Source organism: Coturnix japonica, chromosome 1 (assembly GCF_054131305.1).
Source record: "Coturnix japonica strain WE chromosome 1, WE-NBRP24, whole genome shotgun sequence".
Classification (NCBI taxonomy): Eukaryota; Metazoa; Chordata; class Aves; order Galliformes; family Phasianidae; genus Coturnix; species Coturnix japonica.
Genome location: NC_140663.1, coordinates 122,879,542 through 122,895,254, shown reverse-complemented (window position 1 = coordinate 122,895,254; position 15,713 = coordinate 122,879,542). Strand labels below are relative to the sequence as shown.

The 15,713-nt window shown below is 47.1% G+C and overlaps 1 protein-coding gene across 12 annotated transcripts in view; it reads left to right on the top strand.

The window, feature by feature from the left end:
• Positions 1–15,713, top strand: part of LOC146762682 (SMAD family member 2-like) — a 153,932-nt gene that overhangs the window by 58,008 nt on the left and 80,211 nt on the right. The gene's annotated exons all lie outside the window — the stretch shown is intronic.

Here is a 15,713-nt window from a genome sequence, read left to right as displayed (position 1 = left end):
CCCCTTGGGATCCTTAAAATATCCCATCCTAAGGTAATCGATTCCCAGTATACATGGAGCCTCTGGACCAGTCACAATAGGGTGTCTCTGCCAGTTTTTACCAGTGAGGCTTATTTCGGCCTCCAACATAGTCAATTCTTGGGAACCCCCAGTCACTCCATGGATATATATTGGTTGTGTCCCTTTGTGACTTGAGGGCATTAGGGTGCATTGTGCACCAGTGTCCACCAAGGCTTTATATTTCTGTGGTTGAGATGTGCCAGGCCACTTAATCCACACAGTCCAATATACTCTATTGTCCCTTTCCCCCCCCTGGCTGGGGGCAGGGCCCCTCTATTGTTTCCCTCGTTGACTTGCAGCAACTGGAACTCTCCCCTTCTTGGAAGAGTTCACCTTGGTAGTTGTTTCACCTTGTAATTCTTTCACTCGTGCCTGAAGTGCAGAAGTGGATGAATTACACGACTTCTTCATGTCCTCCCCATGACTACAGAGGAAAAACAACAAGGCAAGACGCATAGTCTTATCGTTGTCATTTGCTTGAATACGAGGACGTCTCTTGTTTATGGTTGAGATTTTCGATGATACAGGTCGAGAGGAACTCATGTTGTTTAGCTTTCTCAATAGGCGATCGTGGAAATCCTGGTCTCCATCATCTGGTACCACTGTGGATTCATCTACATCAGACACGTTCGCCAATTTGTCAATAATATCACTTTGTGTTCCCTCCATTTTTTTTAATCTTTCCACTATTTTGACAATGGCTGAAGTATACAGATTAACTTCTGTAGCGCTTATAAATAATTCAAGTTCCTGAAGTCTGGTAATTAATTCATTCACAAGTGGTTTCCTTTCCCCTTTGCCATATACTAATGCAAGTGCACTGGTATGCATTTCTGGAGCTGCCTTTGTAAAGTCACGCCACATTTGTCGTGGAACGCGGACTGTTTCAGGATCATGTAATTGGTTTGGATCGTTATGATTGAAGTGGGGGCTGTATAGCATTTCCACCAGGGCACTTTCTCTCAAAAATTGGATACTTTTCTCTATATCAGTCCATTTCTTTTTCTCCAGCTCCAAGTCCCGTTTAAAGGGGAATCTATCTCTTACCGCTATCAACATCCGCTTCCAGAGGGTGTAGGACTGATTTTGGCATGTACCAATACCTCTGTCCACACATGAGTCCCTGGAAATGCTACCCAGTTGGCGAGCTTCACTGCCATCGAGCCACGCACTGTTGGCACCGTTGTCCCAGCAGCGAAGTAACCAAGTGACCATATGTTCTTTTGGCTGACGTGTGAAATCCTTTCTTAGATCTCGAATTTCAATCAGTTTAAAAGATCGATCAATAATGGTCGTAATACTTTGCTCACCTTTTGCTCTATTTAGAGTCCCGGGTGTTGATGGTGGCAACTGTGTTGATGAGGCTGCCCCATCTAGAAGTTTGGACTCGAGAAATTCTCGTAAAGAAAATCTAACTTTTGGCTCCTCTTCTTCTTCTGACTCTGACTCTTGTATTATTTCCTCCAGGTAACCCTCCTTCTTTTTCCTCTCTCCTAACTTTCTCTGCTCCTTTAACTTCTTCTGCTCCTCTAACATCTTATACTCCTCTAACATCCTCTGCTCCTCCAACTTCCTCTGGTCTTCTGACTCGCCCTGCTCTCCTGAGTCCCCCTGCTGTCCTGAGTCCTTCTCTCCTAACTCCCTCTGCTCTTCTAACTCCTTCTGCATTTTCTCTAACTGAGTTGAAACTCGTTTTGTCTTTCGCCCTCTTACAGGGGCAACCAACATTGTATCTGTTGTTCCCAATGGTTGGTCCAACTGGACTACATGTTCCCCTGGTAGTTGATTAAATACATTCAGTTCACCCCGGAGGGCACATAGCTGGTTTCGGAGAGTGTTCCGCTCGAACTGGACAGCATTGTGCTCAGTCTGGAGAGTGTTGTACTCGGACTGGAGAGTGTTATGCTCCGACCGGAGGGTGTTGTGCTCGGACCTGAGGACGTTATGCTCGGACTGAAGAGTGTTGTGCTCAGACTGGAGGGTGTCGCACTTGGGTTGGAAGGCATCATGCTTGGGCTGGAGGGTGCCATGCTCAGACTGGAGGGCATCGTACTTGGACTGGAGAGTGTTTTACCCAGACCGGAGGGCATTGTGCTCTGACCGGAGGATGTTACACTCAGACCAGAGGGCGTTGTGCTCTGACCGGAGGGCACTGTGCTCGGACTGGAGAGCGTTGTGCTCGGACTGGAGGGTGTTGAGTTTGGATTGCATACTCTCATTCTCGGCCCTGAGACTCTCAACCTCAAAATCTTCCCTCTCAGGAATGGTATTGAATAAGGCCCGATAAGCATTAGCTAGGCCCCAAGTCATTTGTGCCTCCTTAGATCTGCCTGAGCCACAACATTCCTGTCTCAAATATGCGGTCAAAGTCTCAGGATTCTTTAAGTGTTCAGGAGTAAAGCTCCATGACACTAAAGATGTCTGTCCTCTAAAAGTCTCTCCAAAGTCTCTCCACACTCCCTGCCACTCAGTATTCTTTAATTCTAGGGAAGACTTCCTCCTGAGGCTATAAATCCAGATACTGAGTGAGATTACTACAATAACCATCTGTAAATTCAGGGAGATTGACACAATTGACAGTGTGGTCCACTGGGACAACAGGTCATTTGAAGACTGCTTAAAGGATGCAAAGAAAAAAGGAGAAGCACGCTCAAAAATCACCATTCCTGAACTATTAGTTGCATTAGTTGCTCCCTCTGGAGCTGCATGCAGATACCAAGTAAGCGTTGTTAACCATGCTTTCAAATCATTATACATTCCTATAGCTCTATAGGAAAAAGTGGATATATATCGAAATACAGGATAACACAATATAATACAATATAATTGAAAATTGAGCTAACGAATCAAGCAAAATAGGAGAGAGAATGAGTCCCGTAACCAAGAGGCCTACTGTGAAATCTAGGCGAAACGGCGAAGGCTCCCACACACTCCCCTGAACTCCAGAACTCTAAAATCATCAGTCTAGCTTGCGACCGAGTTAATATAGTGTCCAGGTCCCGTGACCCATCTCTCTGACCGTGTTGTTCTCTGGGAGATGTAGTCTTCTTCTGTAAGTTGCAGATTCAGTAAAATTATTCATGCTTTATATGATGTTATGATGTGGAATACTGATAGCAAAATTACAAAATTATTAAACCATGACATACTCCTATCACCTTGAAGAATAATCTCCAAAACTTGTTCCACCACTCTCACACACACTCTGGGCACTAGTGACACCAGCAACCTCGATATACCTCTTTACACGCTAGACAGAATATAAATTGGACAGCATTCATTTGTTCTGTGAAATATGCACCTTTGTTCTGGTCCATCACTATAATTTATAACATAAATTTCCATCTTTGTCCCACTCCAAAAAATTAATTTACTCCTACAACAGATAAAATCATTTCAACTCCCCGACTGTTTCCCTCGCAGGAGAATAGAACCACAGGTCAGGACTCCACACTCACCCCGCAGCTATGCCATGTCTCACTCACACCGCAGTCACTCTGACATTTAGAACAAAATCCATGGGTTTCGAAAGTAGGTATGGGTGGACAGACAACACAGAGAACAGTCTTTCCCTTTGTCCATCTCCGGCTGTTTTCCTCATAGGATGACAAAACCTTGGATTGGGACTCTACACTCGCCCCACAGCTATGCCATGTTTCACTCCCACCACAGTCGCTCTGACACTTAGAACAAAAACCATGGTTTATACATAATACACAATGCTGACAACATCTTTTATCTGGAATTTTAATAACGCTAATACCCTGGTCGACCAGTTGCAAACTTTAAGATTTTTCTTAAAGTCAGCTTGACTTGTAATGATGAGATACATGGTACTGAACACTTACAGCAGATGATAATAATGGCCATACAACCTATAACCCCTGCAATTACAGCTAGGAGAACCCAGGTTACCGTTTGACAGGATATCCACTATATCCCATATACTTAGGAGAGACCAACCTAGGTCTGTCCTATTACCAACCACCTAGAGGAGAGCACTTGCTTTTTTTTCCATGCATATCACTTAAAGGTCCCCTTTGTAGGAACTTCCACAAGGGGTCTTCCTAACCCAGCTGGCAACCTAACCCGTGAGCTCACCTCCCAAAGGGTAGCACAAATGGCCGTGCCCCATACAGGACATGTCCTTACGACTTATGGACTCCCCTTCCCATACACATACCTGGTCCTTGTCTGTCCCTGCAGTGATCAGGTGAGGAAGGGAGTCCTTCTGAGAAACCTCAGGGCATGCCAAAGGTATCCCCCCTCTCAGCTGGTCCTGCAGTCAAACAGAGAATGTCCCATCTGGGTTGCCAAATGGATGTGCAGAATCAGACTCTATAACCCAGAGTTAAGTTATAAAGCAGGTATGTTTGTTCAACAATACGCAACACTAGGTGCAAGGGGGATCACTCCACCAAACTTCCACACCAGCAAGCAAAAGCATTACAAATTTGAAAGCCAAGCTCATACATATTCAGCAGATTGAATATGTATGCACATGTGTTTTCCATAGTAGGGGTCTCCCACTGGTGGTTGTGGGAATTAAGTCAGAAGTCCTCCGTGCAAAGTCTCAACACCTTCTTCGGTCTCACCTTCTTGCTCAGCAGACATAACCGGTCAAAGCAAATTGTGGCATGTCACAATAGGACTTGTTCCTTGAGACCCAATACGATGTTTTAGGCAGTAGCATGGGGTACTGTGTATTTTTCAAGCCACCCAGTGGTTGCCTCCACCATAGTAAGCACATAACGCTTACCATTGCGAGATCGTAGGAAGGTGATATAATCAACCTTCCATGCCTCCCCATATTTATACTTTTGCCATTGCCCTTCCCCCCAGAGAGGTTTCATCCTCTTGGCTTATTTAATTATGGCACATGTTTCACAGTCATGAATAACCTGTGCAATAGTGTCCATAGTTAAGTCCACCCCTTGGTCTCTAGCCCAATTATATGTTGCATTTCTTCCTTGATGGCCCAAGATATCATGGGCCCACCAAGCTAGAAATAATTGACTGTTGTGTTGTCCAAATCTCTTTGAGCCACCTCAATTCAGGCATCTGAATGGTTATTTTGTTGTTGTTGTAGCCCAACTCTTGGGCAAGCGTGCCACACCTTCATAACCATATTCTTTACTCGGGCAGCAATGTCTTTCCACAGTTCGGCAGCTCAAATAGGTTTACTCCTCACTGCCAGTTATTTTGTTACCACTGCTGTAACCACCCCCATAAGGCATTTGCCACCATCCATGAGTCAGTATAAAGATAAGGAATTGGCCACCTCTCCCTTTCAGCAACATCCAAGGCCAGCTGGACAGCCTTTACCTCTGCAAATTGTCTTGATTCTCCTTTTCCTTCGGTGGCCTCTGCAACCTGTCGTGTGGGGCTCCATATGGCAGCTTTCCATCTGCGATACTTCCCCACAATACAAAACGATCCATCCTGGGTGATTTTGTATCTGCCTCTGAGCTCATAGTGTAATCAGCACAATCCACTTACTCCAAGATGCACCAGAAGCATGATGGATAGAGGGAACCTTTCCTTTAAACATCTAGTTCAGCACTGGCAGTCGAGGTGCCAGAAGGAGCTGCATTTCAGTACCAACTACTTCGGAAACAGTCCAAACATCCTCATAAGCGGCTAAGATCTCCTTCTCAGTTGGAGTGTATCACTCTTCGGACCCCCTGTATAAAATCATAGAATCACTCAGGTAGGAAAAAAACTTAAAGATCATCAAGTCCAACCACAACCCAACCATACTACCCTAACTAACAACCCTCTAATAAATCAGGTCCCTGAGCACCATATCCAAATGTTTTCTGAATACACCCAGGTGTTTAAAAAACCACCTCCCTGGGGAGCCTATTCCAGTACTACACAACCCTTTTTGTAAATAAGTTTTTCCTGATATCCAATCTAAACTTAACCTGGCACAACTTGAGACCATTACACCTTGTAATGTCTCTTGTGAGAAGAGACCAACCCTGCTCTTGCTGTAAGCATCTTTCAAACATTGGAAGAGAGCAATAAGGTCTTCTCTCAGCCTCCTTTTCCCCAGACTAAACAGCCCCAGTTCCTTCAGTTGCTCCTCATAGGGCATATTCTCCAAGCCCTTCACAAGCCTTGTTGCCCTTCTTTGGACCTGCTCCAGCACCTCAATATCCTTTCTGTACTGAGGTGCCCAAAACCGAACACAGTACTCGAGGTGAGGCCTCACCAATGCTGAGTACAGGGGCAGGATGACTTCCTCAGTCCTTTCTCACCACATCATTCCTGATACAACCCAGTATGCCATTAGTCTTCTTGGCCACCTGGGCACAGTGCTGGCTCATATTCAACTGACTGTCCATCAGTACACTAAGGTCCCTTTCCATCAGACAGCTTTCCAGCCACTCCTCCCCAAGCTGGTAGGGTTGCCTGGGGTTGTTGGTACCAAAATGCAGGACCCGACTATTGGCCTTATTGAAACTCATATAGTTTGCCTTGGCTTATGGATCCAATCTATGCAGGTCCCAGTGCCCTTCACCCCTCCACACTCCCTCCCAAGTTGGTGTCGTCTGCAAACATCCTGAGGGTGCACTCAGTCCCCTCATCAAAATCGTTAATAAAGATGTTAAATAGAAGCAGCCCCAGTACTGAGCCCTGGGGGACAATGTTCATGACAAGCCTCCAACTGGATTTAAGTATTCTCGACTCCAGAATACCAGGAGTCAGCCTTGGGTCTCTCCTGAGGCTCTTTGCCACAGACTCCAAGTGGGACCTTGCTCTCCAGCAGCAGTGTAGAGGATTTTTTGTACATCCTGTACCTCCTCTACTGGCCCTAAGGCCACAGCTTGTGCTAGCTCCTGTATGATGTGCTCAAAAGTCTCCTGCTGTTTAGGCCCCCCATGTAAAATTATACTTCTTCCTAGTCACCTGATAAAGGGGGACAACAATGAGGCTATAGTTTGGAACATGCATCCTCCAAAAGCCCACTATGCCCAGAATAGACTGTGTCTCTTCTTGCTAGTGAGTGGAGACATGGAAGTGATTTTGTCAATCACATCTTCTGGGATATGATGACACCCATCTTACCACTTTATACCTAGGAACTGAATTTCCTGTGCATGTCCTTTAACTTTGCTTCGCTTAATAGTAAAACCAGCTTGTAAAAGAACTTGGATTATTGGCTCTCCTTTCTTGAAACCTTCCTCTGCTGTATCACCCCTCACAACAATATCATCAATGCAGTGCAGGTGCTCAGGAGCACCACCCTGTTCCAGTGCAGCTTGGATCAACCCATGGCAAAATATTGAGCTATGTTTCCACCCCTGTGGCTAACAGTTCCAGGTGTACTGAACTCCCCTCCTATTGAAAGCAAACTGTGGCCTGCATTCTGTGGCCAAAAGAGTGGAAAAGAAGGCATTAGCAATGTCAGTGGTGGCATAACACTTGGCTACTTTTGACTCCAGTTCATAGTACCATCAACCTCCACTCTCCACTGGCTTTACGCACTGGCCCCATTGGGCTATTAAAAGGAGAGTGAGTTTTGCTTATCACTTCCTGACTCTCTAGTTGACGAATTAACTTATGAATGGGGAGCAAGGAATCCCTGTTGGTGCAGTACAGCCATCTGTGCACTGTTTTTGTAGCAATCAGTCCCTGTTCTTGTACCTGTTGCAACCCCACAACAGACTGATCTTCCAACAGACCAAGCAAAACAGACAGCTGCTTCATGTCTGCATCTACAACAGTTATTCCAAAGGCCCATCAATATACCTTGGGTTCCTTCTAATGCCCACTTCTGAGTCAATCAATACCAAGTATATTTGAGTCTCACCTCCGTGCCTGGGAAGATCATGGAACAGATCCTCCTGGACAACATGCTCGATCACATAAAGAATGAGCCTGGTGATTTGAGACAGCCAACATGGCTTCACCAGGGGAAGGTCATGCTTAACTAATCTTGTGGCCTTCTATGATGGAGTGACAGCATTGGTGGACGAAGGGAAGGCGACCGATGTCATTTACCTGGACCTGAGCAAGGCCTTTGACATGGTCCCCCACCACATCCTCATCTCCAAATTGGAGGGAAGTGGATTTGATGGGTGGACAACTAGATGGATAAGCAATTGGTTGAAAGGCCGCAGACAGAGGGTGGTGGTCAATGGCTCTATGTCTGGGTGGAGGCCGGCAACGAGCGGTGTCCCCCAGGGGTCTGTATTGGGACTGGCGCTCTTTAACATCTTTATTAATGACATCGATGAGGGAATGGAGTGCACCCTCAGCAAGTTTGCTGACGACACCAAGCTGAGTGGTGCGGTCGATACGGTGGAAGGAAGGGATGTGTCACGGAGTTCTCTCTAGAGCTCACTCCGGGACAGTGGGCACAAACCCGGGGCAGCAGGAACAAAAGCCCCCCCCCCCCTTTTCTCTATCGGCACAGTGTGGCGCAGCCCGGCCCAGCCACGTGCGTTTCGGGAGAGGGGAAGGGAAGGGAGATAGTGATTAGGTCTAACAAAAAATGAAGGAGAAAAAAGGTGATCTGAGAACGAATGGCAGTTTAATAACCTAATAACGCTAAACAACAACAAGAGAGTTTCAACAAAGAGAATAGCAAGTCCCCAATCTCACCGATGGAGCTGTGGAAGGCAGGAAGCTCTGACCACGTTGTCTCCTCGCAGGGAGCCGGGCCAGCAACCCCGTCCCCTTCCTCACTTCCCTTCCGGTGCCCCTCCCCACATGCCCATTTAAGGCAGTCCACAGAAAAAAAAACTTGTCCCCTTTACTCCCATTATGAGGCATGGTGTTCTGATGTGGAATACCAACACCAACCAAATTGCAAAACCATAACATTCCACCCCTTATTACACATCACCACATCATGCCTAACTTTTATCAACATATAAACAGAACATTAGTTAACATGCTTTACATATGTACATACAGATATATATATATATACACATGGAATCACAGGCTGCACTCCCCCAGCATCAGATTTCCCCGTGGCACACACTGAACATCCCCATCCTTCTGCATCACCCACCAGGTGCACCCAGGTCCTTGTGCAAAGACAGTTCCGCGGAGGGGCCTCCCCTTTCCAGAGGCTGGGAGGACCCAAACCGCTTTTCTCAGCATATTCTTTACATGCACCACAGGAACCTTGTCTCCCTCCACGGTACGCAGGGAGTTGGACTGTGTAGGGCCGTCTCGGTTGGCTGATCCTCGGGTGTTTACCAGCCAGGTGGCTTCTGCTAGATGTTTCTCCCAGCATCAAATTCCCTTGTGGCACACATTGAACATCCCCATCCTTCTGCATTACCCACCAAGTGCACCCAGGTCCCTGGGCAAAGACAGTTCCACGGATAGGTTTGCCCTTTCCAGAAGCTGGAAGGACCCAAACAGCTTTTCCCAACATGTTCTTTACATGTACAACAGGGACCTTATCTCCTTCTACAGTGTGTAGGGGGCTAGATTGACTAGGACCATCACGATTGACAGATCCTCTAGTATTGACCAACCAAGTGGCTTCTGCCAGATTCTTCTCCCAGTGCTTAAATGTTCCACCACCCATCGCTTTCAGCGTGGTTTTCAGCAAACCGTTCTGGCGCTCGATCTTACCAGCGGCTGGTGCGTGATAGGGGATGTGATAGATCCACTCGATGCCATGTTCTTTGGCCCAAGTGCTCACCAGTGAATTTTTGAAATGAGTCCCATTGTCTGATTCGATCCTCTCTGGGGTGCCATGTTGCCACAGGATTTGTGTCTCTAGGCCTAATATGGTGTTTCTGGCAGTGGCATGGGGCACCGCATATGTCTCAAGCCACCCGGTGGTTACCTCCACCATGGTGAGTACATAATGCTTACCATTACGAGTCTTTGGCAGGGTGATATAATCAATCTGCCATGCCTCTCCATATTTATACTTTTCCCATCGCCCTTCCCCCCAGAGAGGTCTCATCCTCTTGGCCTGTTTGATCCTGGCACAGGTGTCACAATCATGGATGATCTGCGCAATAGCGTCCATAGTTATGTCCATCCCTCGGTCTCTAGCCCACTTATGTGTTCCATCTCTGCCTTTATGGCCTGAGGTCTCATGGGCCCACCGAGCTAGGAATAACTCTCCCTTATTCTGCCAGTCCAGGTCTATCTGAGCCACCTCAATTCTGGCAGCTCGATCTACCTGGTGGTTATTTTGTTGCTCCTCTGTCGCTCGACTCTTGGGCACGTGGGCATCTACATGACGCACCTTTAGGACCATGTTCTTTATTCGAGCAGCAATGTTCTTCCATAGTTCAGCGGTTCAAACAGGTTTACCTTTCCGCTGCCAGTTGTTTTGCTCCCATTGCTGCAACCACCCCCATAAGGCATTGGCCACCATCCATGAGTCAGTATAGAGGTAAAGCACTAGCCATTTCTCCCGCTCAGCAATGTCTAGGGCCAGCTGGATAGCCTTTACCTCTGCAAATTGACTCGATTCTCCTCTTCCTTCCGTGGCCTCTGCAACTCGTCGTGTGGGGCTCCACACTGCGGCCTTCCACCTGCGATCACAGAATCACAGAATCACAGAATTACCCGGGTTGGAAGGGACCTCAAGGATCATGTAGTTCCAACCCCCCTGCCTAGCAGGGCCACCAAACATACACCTTTACTAGATCAGGTTGCCCAGGGCCCCGTCCAACCTGGTCTTGAACACCTCCAAGGATGGGGCATCCACAACCTCACTGGGCAGCCTGTTCCAGGACCTAACCACTCTTCTAGTAAAGAACTTTCCCCTAACATCCAACCTAAATCTTCCCTCCTTCAACTTAAAACCATTTCCCCTAGTCCTGCTATTATCAGCCCTTTCGAAGAGTTTACTCCCCTCTTGGGAGTAAGTTCCCTTCAGGTACTGAAAGGCTGCAATGAGGTCACCCCGCAACCTTCTCCAGGCTGAACAAACCCAACTCCCTCAGCCTGTCCTCATAGGGGAGGTGCTCCAGCCCCCTGATCATCTTTGTGGCCCTCCTCTGGACCCTTTCCAAAATCTCCATATCTTTTTTGTACTGAGGGCTCCACACCTGGACACAGTACTCCAGATGGGGCCTCACAAGAGCAGAGTAGAGAGGGACGATCACCTCCCTATCCCTGCTGACCACCCCTCTCCTGATGGAGCCCAGGATCCCATTTGCTTTCCGGGCTGCCAGAGCGCACTGCTGGCTCATGTTAAGTTTCTCATTTATCAGGACCCCTAGGTCTTTTTCTGCCGAGCTGCTCTCAAGGACAACTCCTCCCAGCCTGTACAGGTGCCTGGGGTTCTTCCGGCCCAAGTGCAAAACCTTGCACTTTGCCGTGTTGAACCTCATTAGGTTCACCCGAGCCCAGCTTTCCAGCCTGTCAAGGTCCCTCTGAATGGCATCCGTTCCCTCCACTGTATCGACTGCACCACTCAGCTTGGTGTCATCAGCAAACTTGCTGAGGGTGCACTCCATTCCCTCATCGATGTCATTAATAAAGATGTTAAAGAGCACCAGTCCCAAGACAGACCCTTGAGGGACACCGCTTGTTACTGGCCTCCACCTGGACATAGAGCCATTGACCACCACCCTCTGTCTGCGGCCTTTCAACCAATTGCTTATCCATCTAGTTGTCCAGATGGTCTAGGTTGCGCTGAGATGGAACAACACCTAGGCCTGAAAGGATTCTGCTGTCTTGACTTCAGTGTGAATGCATCTTCGGCCATAGACCAGATCTGAGAGGGAGAGAGGAAGGGAAGGGAGATTGCGATTAGGTCTAACAAAAAATGAGGGAGAAAAAAGGTGATCTGAGAACGAACGGCAGTTTAATAACCTAATAACACTAAACAACAAGAAGAGAGTTTCAACGAAGAGAATACCAAGTCCCCAATCTCACCGATGGAGCTGTGGAGGGCAGGAAGCTCCGACCACGTTGTCTCCTCGCAGGGAGCCGGGCCAGCAACCCCATCCCCTTCCTCACTTCCCTTCCGGTGCCCCTCCCCACATGCCCATTTAAGGCAGTCCACAGAAAAAAACTTGTCCCCTTTACTCCCATTATGAGGCATGGTGTTCTGATGTGGAATACCAACACCAACCAAATTGCAAAACCATAACAACTACACATGCAAATATATCCATATATACATTAACTTACTCACTGCAATCCCCGAACATCAAATTTTCTTGTGGTACACATTGAATATCCCCATCTTTCTGCATCACCCACCAAGTGCACCCAGGTCCCTGGGCAAAATCAGTTCCACTGAGAGGTTTGCCCTTTCCAGAGGCTGGAAGGACCCAAACAGCTTTTCCCAACATGTTCTTTACATGTACAACAGGGACCTTATCTCCCTCTATAGTATGTAGAGGGCTAGACTGGCTAGGACCATCCTGACAGATCCTGTAGCACTGACCAACCAAGTGGCTTCTGCCAAATGCTTTTCCCATTGCTTAAATGTTCCACCACCCATTACTTTCAACATAGTTTTCAACAACCCGTTGTATCGTTCAATTTTACCAGAAGTTTGTGCATGGTAGGGAATATGATAAATCCACTCAATATTTGTCCATATTATTTATAAGAGAATTTTTGAAATGTGTCCTGTTATCAGATTCAATTCTTTCTGGGGTGCCATGTCGCCACAGGACTTGTTTCTCAAGACCCAATATGCTGTTTTGAGCAGTAGCATGGAGTACTGCTTATGTTTCAAGCCACCCAGTGGTTGCCTCCACCATGGTAAGCACATAACACTTACCACTGCGAGATCATGACAAGGTGATATAATCAACCTGCCACGCTTCCCCATATTTTGCCATCTCCCCTCCTCCCAGAGAGGTTTCATCCTCTTGGCTTGTTTAACTATGGCAGATGTTTCACAGTCATGAATAACCTGAGCAATAGCGTCCATAGTTAAGTCCACCCCTCGGTCTCTGGCCGACTTATATGCCGCGTCTCTTCCTTGATGGCCTGAGGTCTCATGAGCCCATCGAACTAGAAATAATTCACCCTTGTTCTGCCAGTCCAAGTCTTTGTGAGCCACATCAATTCTGGCAGCTCGATCTACCTGATGGTTGTTTCATTGTTCTTCAGTAGCCTTACCCTTGGGCACGTGTGCATCCACGTGACGCACCTTTACAACCATATCTTTTGTTTGGGCATCAATGTCTTTCCACAGTTCACCAGCCCAAATAGGTTTACCCCTCCGTTGCCAGTTATTTTGATCCCACTGCTGTAACCATCCCCATGAGGCATTTGCCACCATCCATGAGTCACTATAAAGATAAAGCATTGGCCACCTTTCCCGTTCAGCAACATCTAAGGCCAGCTGGACAGCCTTTACCTCTGCAAACTGACTTGATTCTCCTTTACCTTCAGTGGCCTCTGCAAGCTGTCATGTGGGGCTCCACACAGCAGCTTTCCATTTACGATGCTTCCCTACAATGCGACATGATCCGTCAGTGAATAGGGCATATTTCTTTTCATTTTCTGGTAATTCGTTGTATGGTGGGGCCTCTTTAGCACGTGACACCTCTTCTGCTGGTGATGTTCCAAACTTCTTACCTTCAGTCCAGTCCATGATCATCTCTAAAATTCCTGGATGATTAAGGTTTCCCATTTGCGCTTGTGTAATCAGCGCAATCCACTTGCTCCAGGTGTGTTATGAGTTACCTTGATTTACCTATGCCTGTGACAGCCCCCCCCCCCCGGCCCAGAAAGGAAGGGAAAAAAGGGGAATGGGATAAAAACAGAAGCAATCTAAGGAGGAAAACTTATTTTACTAAATATGATATCGGAATACAAGATAACACAATATAATATAATATAATTGAGGCTAATAAATCGAACGAAACAGAGAGAGAGAGTCCCCGAAAACCAAGAGGCCTACTGTGAACTCTAGGCAACACGGCTGGAACGCTTCCCACTCCCTGAGAATTTTGAGAGAGAGAACTCCAGCCTGGGAACGAGATAATAAAGTGTCCTCGTCCGGTGACTTATCCCTGACAGTGATGTTCTCTGGGATATGTAGTCTTCTTCTGTGAACTGCATATTCGGCAAAATCATCCATGCTTTACATGATATTATGATTTGGAATACTGATAGCAAAATGACAAAATTTTGACAATGACAAAAAATTACAAAATTACAAAACCATGACAAGGTGGCAACAGTAGAATGATGGGTGGAGGGAACCACTTCCTTGAACATCCAGTTCAGCACTGGCAGTCGGTGTGCCAGAAGGAGCTGACATAATCGCAAATTAACCCGACTTATCCTGGGACCTCGACTGTCCGGGCGAGAGAGACATAAACATGGGTGCCATGAAGTCTTCTCTCAATTTATTACTGCGTCACACTTCTCATATACCATCCTAAATCCCACACAGGCGCGTACACCCGCTACGCAAAACCTGATGCACACTAGAGTAGCTGTTCACACACCTGCCTAAACCCCCCGCCCACTAACTCTTAACCTACTGGCCTAACTCAGCTATTCTAGAACACTCCATCTACTCAGAACTACTGTATGCACTCATAACTCCTTACAAAGACAACTTAGCATCCCAACATCTCTCCCCTTTCTTTGCTAGCATGATGTTTCAGAGTTGTGGATAGTGGTTGATAGCCATCTCTATGTGGTGCACTTAAAACTAAATTAACTGTGAGAAGGCGACTAACCGCCCGATCCAAAACGCGGTGAACAATATGAACTATAACAAGAATCAAACACACAGCAAGCAAGATAACAACTAAAGCAATCATACCCAAAGTAAGAACATTCTCAGGTCGGCTGGGAAGACCAAGCAAATTGGAAAAGAAACCCCAGTCCTTGTCCTTGGTTATACGGAACGTTGAGTCAGCTGTGTCCTTTGCTTCCCATCAGATCTGGTCTATGGCCGAAGATGCATTCACACTGAAGTCAAGACAGCAGAATCCTTTCAGGCCTAGGTGTTGTTCCATCTCAGCGCAACCTAGACCAGTTTGAGCGAGCAGTAATTCCACCGCCATCTTAGTCTGAGCCAGTCTGTTGTCAAGGGAATTCAGCGTATCAGTTGTCTCGCTCCAATTTAGGAGTGAGGCAAAGGTTCTTTTGATATGTTATGCCCAGCGTGAGATTAAGAAGAAGAACATTCAAATGTTGATCCGACCAGTTTATTGGAAATAATAGACAGTTGAGGGGATGGGGAAGGGGGAGCGACGAATGCCAAAATTAGGGTGATGGGGAAGGGAAAGTAGGCGATAGAAAAAGGTAGAAAAGAGCAAGAATTATGTTAAAGCGGGGAATAGTCACCTCCTGGATGCAGCAGCGTCCCGTAGCACGTTGTTAACGTTGGTCGGGGGCAAAATAAGCGTAGGGGAGAGCAGCAGCGAAGTAGCAGGCCGCAGATCGATGAAACGCAGAGATGGTCAGAGTAGCGAGGTCTCAGGAAGTGGAGTCTCGGGCAGCGAGGTCCCTCGGAGCAGAGTCTCGAGCAGCAATCCCAGAAGAGATAATAGGCAGCAGTAGGACAACGGTGGAGGAATCTGAGGTCAGATACCTAGATACCTCCAAGGTTCTTCAGCATGCAGGCATCTTCTTCAGCATGCAGGCGCTCGCGTAGAGAGGCATCTGATGACAGAAAACCTCCTTGTTTCCGTAGTGAGGCATCTGGTGTCAGAAAACCTCCATTCGGGGTT